The sequence below is a fragment of the Cyprinus carpio genome, unplaced genomic scaffold (genome assembly GCF_018340385.1).
Source record: "Cyprinus carpio isolate SPL01 unplaced genomic scaffold, ASM1834038v1 S000006753, whole genome shotgun sequence".
NCBI lineage: Eukaryota > Metazoa > Chordata > Actinopteri > Cypriniformes > Cyprinidae > Cyprinus > Cyprinus carpio.
This window is the reverse complement of record NW_024879352.1, coordinates 2,085,349-2,106,007: the sequence shown is the minus strand read 5'-3', so window position 1 is coordinate 2,106,007 and position 20,659 is coordinate 2,085,349. Positions and strand designations below refer to the sequence as shown.

The 20,659-nt window shown below is 35.8% G+C and overlaps 1 pseudogene; it reads right to left on the bottom strand.

Annotated features, from left to right (window-relative positions):
- Positions 1-16,574, bottom strand: part of LOC109113050 — a 117,608-nt pseudogene extending 101,034 nt beyond the window's left edge.
- Between the last annotated feature and the right edge of the window lie 4,085 nt (positions 16,575-20,659).

Below are 20,659 nucleotides of genomic sequence, written 5' to 3'. Positions count from 1 at the left end.
CATCCTATTTTACCTGGTCTGTAGTCGCTTTTTGTGAATGGCTTTGGCAGGCTCATCATGGACTTGCTGAGGGACCAGCTCCTCTCGTAGGATCTTCTCTGCCTGATGTAAACACTCCAACTCCACTGCCCCAGAGGATGAGGCAAAACTATCCAGCTGTAGATGCCAATCCAAAAGCTGCAGCAAGAAAAATAACCCAAAATTTGTCACAAAAAAATAATCTGTGAATATCCTCAAAGGTGAAATTTATTCAATGATTCATAAATAAAGTAAATGGACTAGGATTAGGGCTAGTCTATGTATAATAATTAGCTTCATATAAAATAATAAAAATCTATGGTGTATCTTACCCTTGCAGACAGTCTCTCCCAGGCCTGTTTGACCAGAGCCTGATCTGCGGTCAGCTTGCCATCCTTCTGACTGGACTGAATGCATTTTTCCACTTGTCTTCTCTGCACCTCAAACTGTACACGATAATGCTTGAATGTCTAAAAGAGAGAGAGAGAGAGTGAGTGTGAAAGAAATAAAGAAAGAGAGTACTACAGGAAATGGAATTACTGAAATTCTGAATATTCAAATAACATGTATTGCTAATAGGAGAAAGACCTCAAGATAACACAACCTGTACAAAAAAATGACAAAGCAAGAGAAAGAGAGACATGCCAAAAGCTGAAAAATAATTTAAACAGCCAAATTGCACATGCATGTATTCATGCAATAATGGCCTCCAATTTTCCACTTTCTCTCTACCCGTGCGGTCCCTGCTAGAGCTCTGGTTCTTCTGAATATGGAACATGTCCGTGGGCGCTACAGAGAAAGCAACAGACAACCGCACACTAGTGTAGTGCCCAGGATTATGAGAGCAACGAGAGCTCTCAGCTCTAATGTATATTAGCATTGTCTGCATGCGTATGTGGGAGTGTGCTGAGTTTAAAGCAACCAGTGTTTTGTCTGGGATATGTTTCACATTTTTCCATTTTTATTACACATTGTCATATGAATTATGATGAGTATACACACAGTGGTGTCCAAAATCTGAGACCACAGTGAAAATTTCAAATCTCAAATCATGACTGGCAACATTTACTACTGGTTAAAAGTTTATCTTTTTCAAACAAGTAAAACAGCAATATTGTAAAATTATATCACAATTTAACAATTGTTTTCTATCTGAAAAAAAAAAAATAATAATAATATTGCAAAGCTGAATTCAAGCAGCTATTACTCCAGTCTTCAGTGTCACATGATTTGTCTGAAATTTTTCTAATATGCTGATGATAGGATGATTAAGAAACAATTCTTATAATTTTATAAACCTTTCAGATAATACAGTACAGCATAGCTTGATATAGATGGTTATTCAAAAACACTTAAGTTCAAATAAGTTCAGACTTAACCAAAAAATGATTTGCATTAGTGGAGGATATATTGGGTAAACTCAGTAATGGCTGACTGAATGAGTCTGATTCGGTTTCATAATAGTCATTTCTTCTTTGCAAGAAAGAGTCATTTTGTAAGAAAATCAGAATTTCATGTTAGTCAACTTCCAGCTATTAATAACATGATTTATAATAAAAACAGTTGTATTAAATGACATAAATAAAAAAATAGAAGCATTTATACTAACAGTCTAGATTTTTGAACCCTACTGTATATCAGTATTTCTGCTTTCTTGGATAGTTGTATTAACAGTGGCCGTTTGACCGCTCTATAAGTTTTACTCAGGCATCCAATTGATATCATATGTTATCTACACAACACTGCCAGCCCTACAGGCTCTGACTGAGACCCTGAGCTCACCTGGTACTGCGCAACAGGACTTCCTCCATTCCTCTGGCCTTGAGCACAGTCTCTCTCCAACTGATCTGCCCACGCTCTCAGCTCCCTCAGTGTCTTACGCTGCTCCCTCTGAGAGAGAAAAAAAGAGCGCTGACTTAGTTAAGATTGTAGAAACAAGACAAAAAGCAAAACATTTGCACAGATTTAAGGCCCTTAGGGAGCTCTACACTCATCATTTCCTTACCTAAAGTAATTTAATGCACTTTAAACCCCCTACTCAATACAATTTTGCAGTTCAAAACATGCATCACTAATGCCGCATTTATAAATCCAATGCAGACTTTGCGCTCCTGCTGTTTGCAGAGTTCTTCTCCTCCATTGTGTGGATCTGCCCCAAACCTCTCCATGGGGGAGCAAGAAATCAGCTCTGCAGGGGAGATACTTAATCATTTTACACACATTTACCCTCCCTATTATGAATTAGGATCAAGAACAACGAAAGTTGAGCGAGCAGTGTTCAGCTAATTCTAATGTAATTAAGCCTATTCCTCTGGTGCTCATCAGACATTTTGGCATCCTCCATGAGGATGCCTTTGGGTCATCAAAATGATTATATCATGACCTTGCCAGCGTCTGCCGCATGTTCTCCTCCCCACCTCCCAGAAACGAATACCGTCACAGGCATTCAATGCCCTGCAATATTAAAAAACTACACTGTCTTAGTTTAAATGTATAACAAAGAGGTGAAAATGGTTCAAATTGCAGTGACTTTGAAACACACGCAGACCTTGGCATGAGGGAACTAATGGCTTCTACAAAAGGACCAGGTGGTGACAGGATCAATTCAGCACTTCAACTTGGTTATGAACTATTATTATTCTTTAAAGACTGCTATTAATGCTAATCATCAGGCTATTGGTATCAACGCAAAGCCAAAGGTCGTTATTGTCATGTAAATGTCACCCAAAGCCCCAGTTGTAATGCAAATATAATAGTAAAGGGAGTAAAATTATAACGGGCATATCAAAGACGTACAATGCTCAAGATTATTAAACCTGATCCACACAGCATCCGTGCTACTCATGGTGAAAAGAAAGGCAATATACTGCTGAAAGGATTTGAAAACTGCATGGAACAGCAGCAGCAGGTGGAAAATAGTGGCGGAGCAGTCAAAGCAGGCATAATGTGGTTATATACACGCAAACGTACCTCTAACATATTTCCTCAATGGCTCGAGGAGCAAGATAAAACTTGAGACAGAAAAGGGATGCACATAAACAACAAGACATTAGTGGACAAAACAGAGGGAGGAGTATAAAGAGTATAAATAGTGTAAGAAAATGGTCAGTAGAGAGAAATGAATCCACAAATAAACAGATTGTTGATAGTGGTCATTTACACAAACAGAGTAAAGAGTCTAGGCTTCAGACCATGAGACATACAGTGAATGGAGAGCTGGTTAATGTTTGGTTGTAGGATGAGAAATATTTATAGTACCTCCTCTTGATGCTGCCCAATCTCTGTCTCTTGGCTGTCTGGGTGATGCTTTCAGAAACTGTGCCACATATGTCATGATGGACTTCTCGTCTGGCTTATCCACATCCACATCTAAATCACATTAAAAAAGATTAAAACAAAATTTAAATAAAATATAGGTTCTGCAATGGAACCCTGTGTTTCAGATGAGGCCCATAATAACTAACCCTATTCAAAAGCTTCCTTTCTTCCCAAAAAGGTGATTTGTCATCCTCTTTTGTCTAATTTTTTACCCACTCATTGTGGTTCATTGTTCTGTGGCGAATTTGATTTAACTGATTTTTTCACAGTCATTTCCTTTTAGCTTTACCTCCTGTCTCCTGTTTTTGTGCATCCATGCAGTATCATTTAGCCATAACACACCATGAAATTACCTACTCAAATTTCAATGACTGTATGCACAATATGTTTTTTGGTGTATTTTGAAAATTACACCAGGCGGTAATTGCAACTTTTGATGATGCTATACCAAGAAACTTTAAACATTTCTTATGCATTTCACACATTCTTTGCTTTAAATGTTTGGCCTCAAAACTCCACACACTTTCCACACACCTCATTTTGTTAAACCTACACTACAATTCAAAAGTTTGGGGTTGATAAGATTTTATAATGTTTTTTTTGAAAGAAAATGTCTTCTGCTCACCAAAAACTGCATTTATTTGGTTAAAATAAAATAAAAATAAAATAAAAAATGTTGTGCTGCTTAATACAATTTGTGCAATTTTAAGCATTTGGGCTTAATATCAGGATGCATTGTCTAAAAAAACAGGGACCGGAAGTTTATAGCCTGACAAAGGCTTCACTGATGGTTACCTTTACAAAAGAACCATGGCTGACAATGTTCCTTACCATTGACTTACCATTTACTATTTGTTCAGTCAGCTCTACCGTGGCTAATGGGTCACTTATCGTTTAAATGTCAAACTTCATTTGTCTGTAGGAAGCATGAGGATGCTCAGATAGCATCTAGGAGGTTGAAGACGTTAACCCCTCCATTAATAATTCATCAATCATATCTTCTGTGAGTGGCATGCAGCTAATTTAGAATTTAACCATTTGGTTTAATTTAAAAGTACACATCAAAGAAAAAAAACTGTCTGTTAATATGTATAAACCAGCATATTTTTGAATTAACATCGAAAACAGACTCTGCATCAAAATCTCTAGTCATTAATTGGATCAAAAATTGCAAACTTGAAACACTACATTTTCTCTTAGTTTAAAAAGTAATTCTGTTATTCTTTATGATTGGTATCACCTTCAGGGTCAAGCAATTGTGGGATGCCCAGTTCTCTCTCAGCCAATGAGAAGGCGTCTTCTAGGTTGTCTGTGGGTCTCCTCCAAACACGTTCCATATTAACCAGATGGGTCGCAAAGCAAAGATGGACAGCATGAAAAGCCACCCCTGTGCGCCAGCTTGGGCCCAAAGTTCTTTCACATCCAGACCCAATCTCCTGTAAACACTGTGTATGAACATTATGTAAAAACCCAGAAAGAATGCAGTCACATGCTTTAGTTAGGAAAAATGGGATTACAAGGGCAAAGAACCATATATTCAACCAAGACGTTGCACTGGCATGTATTAACAATACAGTTTCTTACTTTTGTTGCTGTGGTCTGGACCCATTTGAGCAGGGCTCTCTTGGCCCCACCCTGAAAAGAAAGGCGGGGCTTGCGTTTGACAGGTGGGCTGCTGGTCTCCGTGCTGTTGGGAGCTTTTCCACTGATGAATTGCTGCTAGACTGAGGTTGTAGGCGGCTGGTAGATGACTGGTGAGCTCCTCTATCTGAACAACAAGTGTTGAAAAATGTTACTATATGATTTAGGGAAATTACGAAGAAACTAAAGACATTTTTGTGGAAAAATGAAATATTATGGAATTTATAAATGTTTCCTCTCTACTATTTTTACCTGGAAAGATAAGATGATGGGTCCATATCAACCACAGCACAATCGAGGGTTCTGCCGTCTACCACATCTGTTGTGTTGATGTTAACTAGTTTAATCTGTTAAGCAAACATAAATAAATTAACAAAAATGAAAAACTGTGTTACCATTTACACAGTTTACATTAAAAATGAAAAACTGTAAATATAACAATAAAAAGCTAATTCAAAAATTAATACATACTAAAATAGTATATAAAATGATTAATGATACTAATATAAAACACTGATCACGATCACTTTCATTGAAGAGAGCAGCTTTTTTGTATTCCTTGAATGATAAGATTTTTTAGATTTTATTTTTAGGATGCTTATATTGCTATCACTTTTATCAAGTTGATTTTTTAATTCACAGTTACATTTGAAGAGAGTCCTGTTTCAGAAAGTGAGAATGTCAATCATAGACATTATAGACAGTCAAAAGAAAGGTCACACTAACCGGAGATCCTCTGTAGGCCGACTGACATGGTGACCAAAACCAAAGGGGCGAAAGACAGAGAAAGAAGAATAGAGGTCATTACATGCTGTTAACAAAAGTGTGTCCCATCAACTGAAGGACAGGTGATAAGAAACCTCAGCTCTGAGATAACCTAAAACCCTTCAGTGACAGACAAGGTGTGCACTGCACACATGCACCCATTGTTATAATCACACATAGATTAAGTAGAAAGAATTAAAAATTCACACAAAAATACACACACACACAAACACACACACACACACACAGTCACACCCACAAAACCACACACACACACACAAACACCACACACACACACACACACACCAACACACTTACCACACTACAAACACAGTCAAACGTCCATTAAAACAAAAACGTCCATTAACTATTACCGATTAAAATATTGTGTCCCACACTGGATTGTAAAAGTACAGCACACAGCATAATATAAAAGAGTTCTGTACTCTGGTTTCTCCCACTGTGCTCCACAGGGAATAGAGAGAGATGAGAGAGGGATGACAGAGACAGATAAGATGGTGAAAGACTGTAGCTTACGAAATGAATCCTCAGCTTCTTGAGAGATCAGATACACAGACAGACAGACCACCTCAAGAGTGGGAGGCTTAGCTCAGCTTCATTCGCTGACAGACTGTATAATTACAGTCTGAAGCACAGCTATACGTGAAATATCTATGTGCTTCTCCCCAGAGAGATGATATGAAAAAATACTCTGATTATAAAGGGGGAAAAATGTTTTCCATTTCAAATCTCCATGGCGTTACTATAAAACAATAGACGATGACAGTATACCTCTTCCTTTAATCTATTTTAAAACAGAGCTACACTACACTAAAATGAACTTTCATTGAACTCAACTCTCTGGAACACTTGGCATTACGGCATTGAGGGGTCAAATATTTTTCTAATAATGACCATTAAACTGTTTGCACTGCCTTTCAAAGGTTTAGGGTTGGTAAGAACTGAGGTTAGTGCCTTGATAATTTAAAAAAATGTTTAAATGTTTTGAGAGCGAGAGAAAGAGATGGGAGACAGAAGTTAGTGCCTTGATCCTTAAAAACACTGGTCAAATGTTTGGTCAAAAAATTGTAAATTGAACATAATGTAGCATTTCTAAATTATAAAATTTCTATTTGTTGTTGAAATATTTTTTTTTTTACACAGTGGCTGTCATAACTTGTTTCATAACAGATATATTTAAACATACATTTAATAATTAAGTCATCACTAACAGGTAAAATATAATGAGCATATAGTCTAATATTTAGTTAAATTGTATTATTTTGATTTTTTGTATGGTATTCTATAGAGTTGTTGTATAGGGATGACTTGCCTAAGGAGGTAAATGAAATGCTATCTGACATTTTGTTTACAAGCTGTTTTTATTCTAATATTTAGTGAAAGAAAAACTGATGAGATGTTCATTCATGTTTATTTCACATTAAAACTAGTAGTAAAGAGGAAGGGATGATAACACTGACTCATGCTTATACAGGCATTTATAATAAAAATAAAAAATTACATTTTGGAAGATGAAACTTTGTTTCTTATGAAAAAAGTACAATATACAAAAACTGGAAGTTACCAAATGAGGTTCCACTCGTGCAGTTGTTAAAACGATGCTGTATTTCGGTACAAATACGTGTACCTTTACACTCCTACTGACTGTATATTATTTGGTCCACTTGTCCAGCTTTGGCAACCACAGACAGACAGAAAGGACTCTATGATGGAAGCTCATCGCACATGTGAGGCACCAGAGACAGATTTACAATAAGCTGACCTCAGAACTAAACACAAACCTCAATAAAGAGACTGATTTCAGTCTGACGTGTCAACATCAACCTCATAAATCTATTCTGAGCCATGTAGCAAGTTATTAATCCATAAATCCTTCATTTGCTGGTGATTTTAATAAAACAATTTCTTCTTGTTCAGAATGAGATTTAAACATGAAATGAAGAACAATGATTTCCTTCTTTTTGTCTCTTGTGAGACAGTGCTGTAAAGCAGTATCAGAGCTGAGCAGGAAAAGGTTGTGTAGGTCAGACTGAGTGGTTATGACCTGGAGCTGTACACCTGAGCAAAGCACTCTGGGAATGGATAGCATTACCCTCCTGCCCTCCAGAAACTTCAGCGCTCTTCCCACGTTAGCAACCCAGTGGATCCTCCTCAGCTTGCGGCCCTGTTCACATGGCTGTCAGATGGGAGTAGATAGCACAGCAGACAAAAGGAAAACAGTGATAAACAGAGGAACATGAAATATCCAGCAAAAAAATGGGGAAAGAGAAAGATTTGATTTTTTTTAAAGAGACAGCAAGAAGAAAGCAGACAAGCAGTATAGTTATTCATGTTACAGAGAGACAGAGAATACAAAGATGACACCCAATAGATTGCAAGAGAGAGAGTAAAAAAAAGAAAAAAGAAAAATAAAATCAAAGGGCCATGTGCCACTTGGTATATTGATTGTTACAGCACTGCAAAGACCTGAAGCACCACTAGCCTTATGGGATTGTTCACTGAGAGTGTGGGTATCCATCTGTGAGTGCTAATAATGTGTAGTGAATACATTGTTTTTGTTCATATGTCTTGTATATTACATCATGTTTGCTATCATTTTAAAACAATATCACAATGTTTAAAAAAAATTCATTCTATATTACAGATATTTAAGGCTAACTGGGACAATGATGCTTGATACAATAAAAGTCATTTGTACAGCTGTTAATTAAATTGGAATAACAAAGGAAAATCAAATACCACAAACAACAAAAAGTACATTTAGCTTAACAGTTTGTGACCGGACAGGACTTCAAGAAGAGCTAGCAGCATCACTCCATCTTTAACAATCTTCAAAGAGATCAGAGACCACTAAAGGAGGATTGCACTGAGGAGGGAAAACAATCCATTTTACTTCAAACTATTTAAACATCTATGCAAGACAGACAGATAGAATGATAGACAGATCAAATGACAGATAGAAGGACTGAACAACAGAAAGAATGAAAGATAGAGTGAAAAAATTTGGATGATAGAAAGATAGAATTACAGATAAAATGTGAGACAGAATGAAAGAATGATAGAATGATAGAAGATAGAACAAGACAGAACAATAAACAGAAAGATAATTAGAATGACAGACAGATAGAACAATAGAATGACTGAAAGATCGAAAGACAGAACAAAAGATAGAATGACAAAATGAAAGATAGAACAATAGATAGAATGAAAGAATGTTAAATAAAGTGACAGAATGACAGACAGAAAAACAGATAGATACAATGATAGACAGAACTACAGAATTATAGAATATAGAAGATAGAATGACAGAACAATAGATAAAAACAGATAGATAGAACCGAGATAGAACTATAGAAGGATTATAGATAGATAGATAGATAGATAGATAGATAGATAGATAGATAGATAGATAGATAGATAGATAGATAGATAGATAGATAGATAGATAGATAGATAGATAGATAGATAGATAGATAGATAGATAGATAGATAGATAGATAGATAGATATGTGTTGTGGCATTCTGTACATAGTTGTGATGTGAGTTTGAATGAGTTTTATAGATTAAACCAGTGAATGTATTGTTAGGCAGTGACAGTCATGAGCTTAAGAAGCATCTAAAAAGCCTGAGTAAAAGCTGCTGATTCTAGAGATGACAGACTGTCTGACCCCGTGAAGCCCCTCCACTAATCCATCCTACACAGTCCCTCTTTACCCGGACAACACATTCAGGATTTCTCTCAAGACAGCAGTCACATGACTGGGATTTGGAGTGGAAAGCAGCCGGGTGGCAAAGTCATTCATGAGAAGATTAATATGAAACAGTGAAAGTGAGTGAGAGTGTATGTGTGTGTGTGTGTGTGTGTGTGTGTGTGTGTGTGTGTGTGTGTGTGTGTGGTGTGTGTGTGTGAAAGAGAGAGAGAGAGAGAGAGAGAGAGAGAGATGTAGAGGGGGTGGGGAGTTATATTTCAAAATAACGGCAAAATAGCGAGAGAAAAAAAGGTAGTTTAAGAGTGAAAATGAACATGAATTTCAAGAGAAACGAGAGTGGGATGACCTTAATTAGAGGCAGAAAGGGGAAGTGAGTGAAATTTTTAAAAGATTAATTCTTGAAGCATTTTTGAGACAGCAGGGGGAGGAATTGCTAAGATATTCTAATTAGCTCTAAATAATTCAAAAGCTAATTGGATAAAATCACCTTATAGGATATTACATTAAAAAGAGGCACTTTGAGTAATTATGCAACTAATGAAAAATAAGAGGAACAAAAAAAAAAAACACAAAGGCACAACCAGCAGGCCTTAACAAACTAATTATCTGTGTCTGGTTATTACTGATGGAAATAGATTGTCATGGGCAGGAGCTGCTGATGTATTCAGCAGAGAGACAGTGTTTAGCTACGGTAGCTGGCATGTTCTCCGAAAAACCCAATCAAAGTTACGTAAACATACAAAATGCCTGAGGGCCACTCAACTGTTTTCAATATCAGTCAGAGATGAGAGAGACACTGGGGGCAGAGACGAGTTCAATTAAGGTGAGAGTAGGTCACGGCTTACTATTCAACTGCAATTTGTCCACTAAATAGTTTTTATATGCAATAACATCAAAGAATATATTTAAAATTAAAAATACATTTTATATTTGTGTTTCTTTTTCACTCAAACCTTCCATGGACCCTCTAGCACATCTCTGCATTCCCAATCCCATTAAAAATAATGTCATTATTATGAAAGTACAGAGCTCTTCTAGAGCAACTAAGGAGAAGATTTCTGAACCACACAGATTCCTTAACTCAGTGACCCGTCTAGAAAGCAGTGGGTGCAGTTTATGAACCCGTGGGTACAAATGACAAAATTGAGGTTACTGCTTACAAATCTGTGAGCACTGATTGTTAAATTGAGGGTACAGTTTGTGAATCTGTGGGCACTGATTACTGAATTTCATAATTCAGAGAGAAACCTGATGGGGCGTTGATATATGTCTAGTGATAAAGCAGGTGCAGGCAGCAGGGTGCGTGTGTGTGGCTGCTGTGTGGCTGCTCACCCATGCTATCTGTCAAACACATGAGAAATGAGCTCATCCACAATATTGGGCATGCTATAATTAAGCCCAACCCTCTCTGAGAGGATTTGTCAAAATTGAAATGCAGGGTGGCCTCTTACGCATTCACTTTCTTTCATTCGCTCCCCCCCCCCCAACCTCTCTCTCTCTCTCTCTCTCTCTCTGTCTCTAGTGGCTAATCAAGTTGAGGCTCTTAGGCAGATTAGTACTTCAGTCCTGCCTCTCTGATGTCCTTCAAATTTGCAAGCACATGCATGAGTAAAGAGACCTGAGGCACTTTGCGTCCTATGATGGTATCTTTTAATGAATGGTTTGGAGTATGAGGATTTTGTTAAATCTTTTAATGCAATGCTGATCAAATTCTGTAGGAATTGATTATTGGATAGAACCAAGATCTTGGTTTAAAGCTGAGCAGTTGACTATTTTTTTGGAAGTTTACACCTTTTCAATTTTACAAGATGTGCACAGAGTTTAAAAACAGTTCCCCCTAAAATGAAAATTCAGCCATCATGTTGTTCTGAATCACTTTGAATTGATTTTGCATGTGGAACATAAAAGAAATTGACGCCCTTGTCCATACAATTACACTGAAAAAGGAGAGGAGGTTTCAAGCTTCAAAAAAAGACACAGAAAACTTACATTTTTAGAAACAGACTAACTTACAAAAAAAAAAAAAAAAAAAAAAAAGAAAAAAAAAAAAAAAAACAAAAAAAAAACTTTATTATAAAAAGTGGTCCATACACCTTTATAATATATTTGAGCGTGCTATGTTCCAAGTCTATAAAAGTCATATCACACCTTCAGATGAGAAATTATTCACTAACAATCTTCCTCTCCATAAAACTTCAAACATAAAAAGTCTGATTCATATATAAATCATTCAGAACTAAACTGGATCAACTGAACTATTAAAAAGATCTGGCTATCCATTCATTTTCTCTTTTGTGTTCCACAGTTCCAAAAAATCAAACTAGTTTGAAATGAGATGAAAGTGAAAATGAATGACAGAATTTTCATTTTGGATAAATGATTACCTTTATAAATGACTTATTGTATTTTATTATATTATCTTATAAAAGTGTCACCTTTAATATAAATATCACTACTGATCCCGTTTAATCAACACGGACAATGATAATAATAAGCAGCTATTCCTATATATGAGTAGTGTGAGATGCAGCCATAACTCTAGTGCAGGAACATGTTCAAAGGTTAATGCTTCACTGAATACTGCAACATCTGCAAATGACAGTAATATGAAAACCTTCCAGTCGGCATTTCAGTTCTGTCAACATACAAAGGGCTTTGAGGCTTCAATGCCAAACATCTCCCATCACTCACTAGTGAAACGTGGAACTAACGGACCTAATTTACTCATTTTACACCTAATTACATGTACATCATTATCTATCATGGACCTGTGGGTGCATCTTCTAATAGTCTATTGATACTTCTATAAAGTGAATGAGAGGAGCGAAAAGAAACGGTGTGTAATTCTCATTCTGTGTTATCTTACACATGCTAAGAATTAATCCGACACCTTTAGGGTATGAATTATGGAGCTGGAAAATCACTGCAGATGATTTGCATTAGCAATTTGGTCCAGGGCTAGAGACAGACATTTTGACCAGAAATGCACCGACAGTTTTTCCTCAGTCTATCAGTCTGTGTTTAAAATCATCCTGTCAACAATATAAGAGTCACATTTCCTCCTATCTGGCACATGCATTCTCAAACTTCTCCCTCAAACACTTGAGAGTGCTGTCGCCAAGGCAACATCATTCAGCAGTAGGATGAGGTTAAAGGGCAACAGCAAAGAAGTGGGAACAGCGGGGTTCCAGGGATGGCATGGTGGTGTTCAGCTATTGAGTAAAATTTGGTTGGATTTACAAGATACAATGAATGTAATTGATTCTGACAGTTTCTAGAACCAGTTGAAATAGTTCTCTATTTGCAATTTTAATGAGACGATCTCTCCATTTCTGTCATTCCTGCATAATCATTTCATGAAAAAACAAATATCATGTCTATTGAAGCAATATGACCATGTCACATCTCTTTCATACAATAGGATTGCAGGTCCAAGTTAAATATATACGGCAGGGTGGATTTTCTTCTCTCTCTCTCTTCAGTGCAGTCCACTGAAAGCAAAATCTTGATCTGATCCAGCTTAAATTTTCCTTTATAATTTTGCCTTTAATAAACTATCACACCATGACACAGCAGTGTTATTTAAAAACTTAAAATAAAAATGTTTATTCACAAATTCATCTCAATTTAAAATGAAACTAAACTAACAATTATAAATAAAATAAAAAATAGCAATTAACTGAAATACATAAGTATAAGTATTAAAATTGCAACAAAAATGTTTTAAAAAAATAAAATAGCTTACAAGGCTAACATAAAAAGTATTTCTTTTACTAATTATTGATTTAGTATTATAGTATTTCTTTTTTTAAAGAAAAAGTATTTATATACTATATATAAATATAATCTATAATAATATACTGACCTATATATTATATATATATATATATATATATAAATGTTTCTGTAAATACGAGACAAATAATACTAAAATAACTCTACAGCATAAAAAGAAAAGCTATGCCTTTACAGAATCTGCTCGTAAATGTGCTTTATAATCCACAGAGTTTATACGTCAGAAAGCATCTATCCATGCAGTAGCTGTTTAAAGGGAAGTGGAACAACATGTTAAAACTTGAGGAATCTCCTGTCAGAGAAATAATCAGAAGCATAACCCGCAGAAACCATTCATAACACTGTCATCTTGTAGCACACTGATGCTTTGAATCTCACTGACAACTCTAACTGACAGGTCCAATATGTCCATGACAGATGGTAATGAGCAAACAGATAAATAAATAACAGCTAGAGAGTGTATGAACATCAGATTTTCTGTGGTTAACATTTAACGCTGGAGAGGACGCTGATGTGCAACCTAATACAAAATGCCACATCAAGACGCTTTCCCCCACAGATTGATACTTCAAATGAATTTCCCTGCTCCTCGTCACAGAAGATTAACACAGTCAAGTCTTGGTGACCACACTGGAATATATCTAGAGTGCCGGCTACTTTAAAAAAATGGCTGTCGCTGTCCCAGTCCTCTTCACACACAAATCAATAAGCCATCAAGCTATTATTACACGCATATCATGGGGTCAAATACTTGTGTCCTGTTTTTTTTTATGTAAATTTATACAAGCACCTGTTATCGGGTAAGCTTTTAATAATGTCCCTATTGTGATAATAGAAATTCAAATGAATTAAAGGAATATTTCAGGTGAATATTTCAATACTTGTGGCAAAATGCTGATGACAAAAAATTTAAAAAATGCAAATTGTCCCTCCTGTGTTTTTATACTTCCTCCTAAGTTATGTGGTTAATATATATATAAAAAATATAATAATAATAATAATATTTAATAAATTAATGTTGTACTGTTGCATAGTTGTCTATAGGTAAATCCTGTCAGCAGACTGACCGTACCCTGGTAAAATGAGGCACAGTAATTTAAAGAGGAGATTAAAGTGTATGTTCATGTTGGACCTGGACTGGTGCCACCTGTCTTGTGACAGATTAATTCTGCACTGTGGAGAGAAGTGGCTGTAACACCAACAAAGGTGCTTTTTTTCTCTCACACATGAATGGATGTATGTTGGTTCAGAAATCTCACACATGACTCGGCTCACCTTTGCTAGATGAGAGTTGATCCATTTTGTGAAAGTTCGCTTCTGCACAGCTTCCTGCTCATCTAAAGGAAAGACAAAACATATCAGAATCCTGAGTAATAAAACTGATCTTAAATCTTAAACAAAACATGAGACATTTCATGACCCATCAAAAATTACAAATAGATGTTGGTTAGCTACTGTACATTTTTGACCAAAATACATGTATCATTTCTTTAGAAATACAACGATTATAGTTTTGACAAATATTTTTGACTTATATTTACACTTTTATAAATATTTAGTTGTGGGTTCTTTAGTAGAGTGCTCTGATCAATAACACCATTTGGTCTGTTTCTCTATAAGAACCTTACTTATACTCTTAATAAACATAACTTTTTCATTTTCATGTGAGCAACATATAAGATTTAAAATGTCAACACAAAAAAATAATTAATTTTAACATATCTTTTAAAGTTAAAACTAATTTTAGACCATTGAATAAATAATAATAATAATAATACATTCATAATGTATGATGGTTTTTGGAATCCATCAAATTTTGTCATGGGTTATGAATATTGGTTATGCATATTGGCACTTATCAAAACAGGAAAACACTGAATTTGAGGGTTGCTGTGACATTTACTCAAATCTTTTGAATAATTAAGAAACACAGAAATTAGTTTTGTAATTTTTTTTAAAGAACAGATACAACAAAATTAACCATTTATCTGAGGAGATATTGTAAAGCTTTTACCCAATTTTTACAAGCTCACTTACAACAGTATTTCCTACTGTATCCAGCAAGCAAATGAAAGCAGGATAAACATCTCAATCTCGAAACAAAAGATCCAGCCCTGATTTTGAACTGCAAGGTGACAGTAATATCCTTTTTCTCCTAACAGTTATATCAGCAAGAGATGACAACTGACGCAGAGCCACCGTCTTTAATGAATGCATAGTCTGATGGATTACACTGAAGCCGGTCACTGTGTCACACACTGTCTGTCTGTGTGTGTGTGTGTGTGTGTGTGTGTGTGTGTGTGTGTGTGTGTGTGTGTGTGTGTAAAAATGGGACCAGGCTCATGCATAATGCAGACCACATGTGCCACTGTTATTTGTGCTCAAAATCTTGTATTTTGTGAATTAATAGTTTGATCAAGCAAGCTAAAGCAATCAAATATTGATGACAAGAGGAGTATGATAGATGTCAACAGAATGCAGAGTGTATTACAGTGTGTGTGTATGTGTGTGTGTGTGTGTGTGTGTGTGTCTGTGTGTGTGTGTGTGTGTGTGTGGTGTGTGTGTGTGTGTGTGTGTGTGTGTGAGAGAGAGAGAGAGAGAGAGTGTGCTTGGCCCAAAATCATAAGGACAGGGTGACTTTGAGCAAGAAACGCAGATGCAAACTCACTGTATGCGCATTTGACACATATACCCACAAAACATCCCCACTGCACCTATATAAAAATAACCAGATTTCTTTTTTTGAATTCCTAATTAAATTTCTAAAATAACCACCATGATTAATCAACACTTGACTGTCTCTCTTGCATCTCTCAGAAATTATTCACAGCACATCCAAGAACCTGCTGAGCTCCCCTACAGCTGACCCTTTCATTGCCAAAAATCCTCAACAACACAACATAAACATGTATCCTGTAAAAAAATTTTTTTTTTCAAAGTTAAGTAAATACAACAAAAATTGCTGGAATATGTTTTGCATAAAAAGGTATTTCAGTCTTTCTAACTCAAAATTTCACGTTTAATTCAATGTGTTAATAGCTGTTTCTTTGTAATTAATTGTGACATTTTCCTAAGTGAAAATTGTTTATATTTTTTTCAGTGCATAGAAGCACAAAACAGTCAGATATGGAGTCAATCTCTTACCACGTAGGTGTCGAGAAGAAAACCCCTTGCACTAAGTTGAGGGATGTGCCAGACTTCTTTTTGGCAGCTATATCCTCCCATCGTCTTGCCACCTTGCCCTTGACATCCATTCCCGGAATGCCTTTGTGATCCTAAGTTCACGAAGAGCACATCCACCTGTGATGGTCAGAGGTCAACTACTCTGACCTTCCTCTTGTGGAGCTTTTGATTTTGCTTGTTGATAGAGAGAAAGACCTTCATGTACCTCTTCTTTAGGTTCCCTGGTTCCTTCTCACCATACAATGTAAGTTATCAAAATGTAAAACCGTCCATGTCCTTCCAACGTAACTGAAAGAAGTGGGAATGTGTGCATGTGTGCAGCACCAGTCTCAACATCCCTCTGTCTTTACTCTCTCTGCAGGAACCATTCCCCTTGTGCCTCTAGCCATCGTTTGTATGGGAATGTGTGATGTCATCACAGATCTGAGTGTATGATGGAAGGGGGAGTGGTGTGTGTGTGTATGTGTTGAGAGTCACATAGCCTGCCGGTATGCACACTCGTTACAGACCGAACCGGGCAAGACGTGCTCAGCCCTGAAATTCCCTAAGATCAGCTGAATTCTCTCTCTCCCCTCCCACTAAATGTATTGGATTCTACGATTTAGGAAAAGCCGCTGGCCTGAGCTGATTAACTTTGCCAGAAAACACTGCTCGATCTGATTTACCGCTCCCAGCGGCTTTATAAAGCTCTTAGATCAGTATAACAAAACAAACAGCCCTCCACTGCTGGATGCATTATTGAAAGGCAACGGGGCCTTTAATGTTATATTGTGCTATGAACAAACAAGCTGTATTGCTGGGTTTGTAGTATATATGAAATTAACATTTTAGAATGAAATACAGGTTGTATTATGGCCTGAGATGAATGAAAGAAATATTTTATAGAACAGCGAAAATTAACCCCACTCCATTGTTGCAGGATTTGAAAATAAAGATACGAGAAAATGAAAAGCCTGGGGAAAATGATAATCTTTAGAATTATGATAGTTTCATTAATCATGGGTATAATTTTCTTCTTTATTCATCTCCTCCCAAAAGGGTTTTTAATGATTGAAGTCATTAATATCAAATGGCTCCTGTCGTATGCTATCAGTCTTCACTTATCTTCACTTCTCAAGCCTGGAATCTGTCCTACAAAATCTTTAATGAAAATCTCTCTCTGACAAGTATATGCATGCATGTATTAATTGTATGTATTTAGTAAAAGGGTGTTTATTAGACAAAGACAGAGTTGCAGTAAAGATGTCAGTATATGTGTGGTCTGCTACATTTATTTATATAGTTTTAGTGGATAATGTTCTTTGTTGACAGAAGATTTGATGTTTTAATGATTCATATATATGCGTATATATTTATTGTACATATTTACATATAAGCACAGCCAGAAATACTTTGCTGTGGAAGTGACTAGTCTCTGTCCATGGTCCTGAACTAAACTCTGGGTAATGCATTAAGCAAAAACACCATCATCTCCCCATTTAAACAAAAGAAAACAAGCCCCCAAAATAAGAATTACACATTTTAATACTGCACAACTGAAAATAAAACCTTTTTCTAGATTTATAGATTATACGGGCAAATCAGTTTTGGAGGTGACACTCTAGGAGCCCCTTCAGGCTAAAGAACAATCCACATGAGAAAGAAAAAAGACAGCATTTTGGAAAGGCATTCATTCTAAACATGAGATTTTGAGTCAAAGGTTAGAGTACAAACAGATGCTGGTTTAGTGTGTCTAATGCCTGAGGTTATACAACTAACCTCATGGGTCTCCCCTCTAATGCTCGAAAAAGACAGGACTCCAGTTACAGAAAGAAAGAATGAAAGGAAGAAAGAAAGAAGGGCATTCCACCACCTAGTGGTATAATCAAGAACTAAAAAAAAAAAACCACTTACATTGTTGTTTAGGCTGTAGATGAAGCTGTAAATGTAGCACTCTCTACCTGGTGATTTCCCAAGTGCTTGCCAATTAATTTAATTTTTTGTTATTTATGAAAGTACACATATTATTTAACTAAAGAAAACCTGTGTCTCAGATTTAGCTGCATTCTGCTTTTAATTGAAAATCTATTTTTAAACTTGAACAGGATGCAATTTTATTTCTTAACTAATTCAAAGAAATTAAAATGTTCCTCAAGACAAAGAAAGTTTGTCAAGATAAATTCAATTGATCACAAAGCCTTGTTTGAAAGTTTTAAAATGTAATTTGAATATTTTATATGACTTAGATTGAATTTAGTTATTTTAATCATTATTTTATTATGTCAATATGTTTCATGAAATAACTTTAATTTGATGGACTAGTGGAAGAACATTTTTTTAGAACCTGCTGAATTTATGTACATTCCACTTCCTATATATTGTGATTTCCATTCAAATTCCAAAACGTAATGCATGAGCTGAAAGACTGAAAAGTTCTGAATATTACACATTTTGCATTCAGTGAAATAAAGAAAAATCACTTCAAAAATCAATCACTTTTTCAAGGCTTAGCAAATTTACTTTATACGGGTCATGTGTATTTATTTATTTGGTTGTTTTAAAAATGTATTTTAACATAGACTTGAATATTTTAAGTCAATTGTTTATAGCTTATTTTATTTTTATGTTAAGTCAAGTGGTTTTATCATGACTGTTTGTTGTAAAGATAAATAAAAAATACAACACAAACAAATTAAAATCATTTTTAAAAACAATTAAAGATTTTTTTTAAATACAACAAATAAAATAAAATGAAGATAAAAAATACTAATAAGTAAACAAAAAAAATCAACAGCAAAAAAAGAAAGAATGAATGAATGAATAAGAAAGACTGTGATACAGGGCTTTAGTGACCACTAGCTCTCAGCAGATGCCAATCTTGCTATCTGAAGAGCATTAAAAGATCTCCTATTGGCTTGTGTAATGAAATGATGTTGTGGTCAGGAACAGGGCAGAAGTAGGTCAGACAGTCTAAGCTTTTCATCCACGTTGAGAAATTCTGAACCATGCCCATATATACTACCCACATTATGTGGTAGATAGAAAATCATTCTGTTTTGTTGTACATTGTCGGTGTTAGATTGTTATATATGCACATATATAATGGCTCAGGATTTGCATACTCAGGTTATCAAAAGAGCCCACATTCTGTCTTAGATTACACTGAAGCGATCAAAGGTGTACTCACAGGCCACAAATCAGATATTAGACACAGCTTGCTTGAGGCAAGGTGTCCCATTGGCTTTTAGTGACCAGTTGTGATACTGGCTGAATAAAGCAGCCAAGGTCAACCTGCAGCTGAAAGATAAGACAGTGACGTATTGTGAGGATTCTTCATGGCTGTTTGTAGCTAAATGAGAATTTAAGCACAATCTAACAACATATCTAATCAGTTAATGTCTGTATTGGTCATACACGTGCCAATGCAATATCACCATCACCGTCAATCAATCATGAGGTAAATGTATTCCATCCCCGTATTTACACCTGTATGTGACAATAAATAAGATAAATCAGCATGTTGTGTTTTCATTTACAAATGAAACTACCCGAATGATTCATTCTTCGATGCATGTATATGTATATGTACAGGTGCTGGTCAAATAATTAGAATATCATCAAAAAGTTGATTTATTTCACTAATTCCATTCAAAAAGTGAAACTTGTATATTATATTTATTCATTACACACAGACTGATATATTTCAAATGTTTATTTCTTTTAATTTTGATGTTTATAACTGACAACTAAGGAAAATCCCAAATTCAGTATCTCAGAAAATTAGAGTATTGTGAAAAGGTTCAATATTGAAGACACCTGGTGCCACACTCTAATCAGTTAATTAACTCAAAACACCTGCAAAGCCTTTAAATGATCTCTCAGTCTAGTTCTGTAGGCTACACAATCATGGAGAAGACTGCTGAATTGACAGTTGTCCAAAAGATGACCATTGACACCTTGCACAAGGAGGGCAAGACACAAAAGGTCATTGCAAAAGAGGCTGGCTGTTCACAGAGCTCTGTGTCCAAGCACATTAATAGAGAGGCGAAGGGAAGGAAAAGATGTGGTAGAAAAAAGTGTACATGCAATAGGGATAACCACACCTTGGAGAGGATTGTGAAACAAAACCCATTCAAAAATGTGGGGGAGATTCACAAAGAGTGGACTGCAGCTGGAGTCAGTGCTTCAAGAACCACTACACAAAGACGTATGCAAGACATAGGTTTCAG